At 49.4% G+C, this 2,894-nt stretch overlaps 1 pseudogene; it reads left to right on the top strand.

The window, feature by feature from the left end:
• The first annotated feature begins 2,424 nt into the window (after nt 1-2,424).
• LOC134963447 (5S ribosomal RNA) lies at nt 2,425-2,543 on the top strand (annotated as a pseudogene).
• Nucleotides 2,544-2,894: the final 351 nt, after the last annotated feature.

Below are 2,894 nucleotides of genomic sequence, written 5' to 3'. Positions count from 1 at the left end.
CCACATCTCTGTCTCTGCCTACCCATGTCACACTCTCTCTCCATAACCGTCTCTCTCTCTCTGTCCCTGTCTCTCTCCGCATGTCTGTCTGTCTCTCTGACACACACACATACACACTTGAATTGGGTTGGAGGTCTATATGTATGTGCGCTCTCTCTATTTATTTCTCTCATTCTCTCTCTCTCTCTCTCTCTCTCCCTCTTCTCTCATATCTGGAATCCCCCCTCCTAAAAATCCTGCGTTTGCCCCTGTATTGCGGTACCGATGTATAGTGTACATGCGCCTTCCCTATTTCAAATGGGGGGGGGGGGGAGGGGTGTGCCAGTACCTTACTTTGCCAGGGGCGCCAGGGCCCCTAAATACACATCTGCTGGCCACATTCCTAACAGAGGGTTTTAATAAAGTCCTCAGGCCAGTATAGAATAAATGCAGGAAGCAGGGCTCCATTAAGGGGGCGGGGCTTCACTCTGAGCGGATCCAGCAGCTCACCAGCGCCATTTTCCCTCTGCAGCTTGAACTGACAGGATACACAGGGAAGCGCAGCTCCTCCACAAGGACTCCACGTCTCCTCAGCGGTACCAGGGGGTCTTAGTGGGGAGGGGGGGGGGGAGCAGTGTTAGAATACTAAGCCCTATTAAGGTGCTTAGTTTTGCAGCCCAGCTGAGTTTTATTTAAGCTGAAGGGGTGCTGTGTGGCTGGCTACGGCTTCTGTGTCTCCCTGCAGGACCTTCTGTGTGTGTGTGTGTCTGTGTATCTTCACGTTACCATGTCCAGGTGTAATATGTCAGTGTACCTGAAGTATCACGTCTGTCCAGTTGCGACCTGTCTGGTCGACCAGTCCTCACTTGCTGCAACGCCTGCCGGAGCCTGCGTTGAACACCTGTATAGGGTTTGGACAGAAGGACGGAGATACCCCAGTACTGACAATACCCCCAAGATGAGCAAGGATCACCACGATGGGACACGGTAACAAAGGTTTATTGCAGCAGAAGGCAGTCACCGTCTGAAGTAACTTGTGTTGCTGGTTAATAAACTTATATGTTTCAGAAAATCACGTCACCTTATATCACATATCACAACATTAACATAAATGCTTTTAATACATCAATACTGCAACTGGCGTTTAGATAAGCTGGCTCGGGAATATTCAAACAGTATACGAATAGACCACTAGCTGGCGCTGGGGACCCAGTGCAGGTAGTTTCTGTCCCTATACACAATCCGGAGAAGTTCAAGTATAAGTCTATGCAAGGCACATAATGATCACAATAGAATATTAAAGTTACTTTCCCACTGTTTTGGGTTGGTAAATCCTGCACATGGCACACATCAGGGATAACAGTGAATCAAAGTCTAGTGGGCGATCCCCAGTGGTGGCTCAGAGGGTTGAATAATGAACTTGAGATATAAAGAAATAGTTCCTGCAGCTTAGCAGATATCTCAGTTTCTCGTATAGCTGCGTAGGGCTGCTGGGGTATGATTGGCCTATTGAGTCTGACGGTTTGGCATAGGTTAAAACACTGTCCCTGGCTGGGCTTCCGGTGGTAAGAAACCGTCCAGCAGGCACCAACAGTATACTGTCTTGTTACTGAGGCACTATTTACAGTGGAGCTAGTGTGGGGCTCTTGCACTCCTGCAACATGTTCTCTGCCTTCTCATGGGGAATGCATGGGCTGAGACACTGTGGGGTAAATACCTGTGGGCTGTTAGCCAAGGGAATGTATGGGCTAGACAACTGGCTGTTGAATAAGTGCCTGTGGGCTGTCATCCAAGGGAAAGCATGGGCTGGACAAGTGTCCGTGGGGTGAGTACCTGTGACTGTCAGTGCTCTTCCCCACTCCTTGGGGCTGGCGCTGCTCTGCGCTCCTGTCACAGCTTCCCTTCTCCTGGGCACACACACATGGTTCTCTCCTACTCGGCTGCCTGCTGGCCGCAGCGTCTTCCTCTCTCTGCTGCCCGGTGCTCACCAGCGCCTTCTGGTCCCGTCCTTGCGGCAGCGGCGGCGTCACTCTCTGGCTCCCTCTCTCTAGCGCGGCACTGTCCCGGCAGCTCCTGGCTGTAGCATTCACCCTTTTACGCTGGTGGTAGTCTCTCTGCTCCCTCTCCGCGCCGTCTCTCCTCTCAGCGCACACACCACTCTGCGCGCCAACCCCGCCTCTTCCTCAACTCGCTTCCAGACGGCCAATCCCCGGGGTCTGTAGCTTCCCGCAAACGGGGACCAGTCCTTAGACTCTCCGGGTCCTAGTGCTCCCTCTATGATATTCCTGCCGGCCAGTGTCGCCTAGCAATTGGCCAACTCTTAACCCTCGCAATCCTGGGTCAGCAGATCCATCTGGTTCCCTCTACCTCTATATCTATCTTAATAACTATGTAATTTCGTGAACTCTCATCAGTGATTCCTGAGCGTCCACAATTCGTCATTCTTTCTACTATCATACCACACTGGAAACGCCCGAAGCCGTCTGATCTCGGAAGCTAATCAGTGTAGGGCTGGGTCAGTACTCAAATGGGTGACCATTGAGGAATACTCAGTTTAGTAGAACCCACCGGTTCAGCTCACACAGTGTCTAATACTGACAGAAGATTCACACTGCTATCTTATTTTCCACTCTTTTACTACTCATAAGTATAACCTGCACCCGGACTGCTTTATCTGCACTAATCTTACCCTTATAGGGAACATATTACAGTGTTGGGTTTATCAGTAGAACGTACCGTCTAAGAATTTAAACTATATTGTTTATAGATACTTAGAATACTTTCCGTAAGCCAGAATTTAGCCTTTATCCTGTATCAGCACTTAGTGCTATTTGAATGTATTATTGTTTTTGATCATTTTTCTTCTTATGAACCACTGATTATCTTAATTATGTAGCATCATTAAAATTTGAATT

This window comes from Pseudophryne corroboree, chromosome 9 (genome assembly GCF_028390025.1).
Source record: "Pseudophryne corroboree isolate aPseCor3 chromosome 9, aPseCor3.hap2, whole genome shotgun sequence".
Lineage (NCBI taxonomy): Eukaryota > Metazoa > Chordata > Amphibia > Anura > Myobatrachidae > Pseudophryne > Pseudophryne corroboree.
The sequence above is the reverse complement of the archived record's forward strand: the minus strand, read 5'-3'. Positions and strand labels throughout refer to the sequence as shown.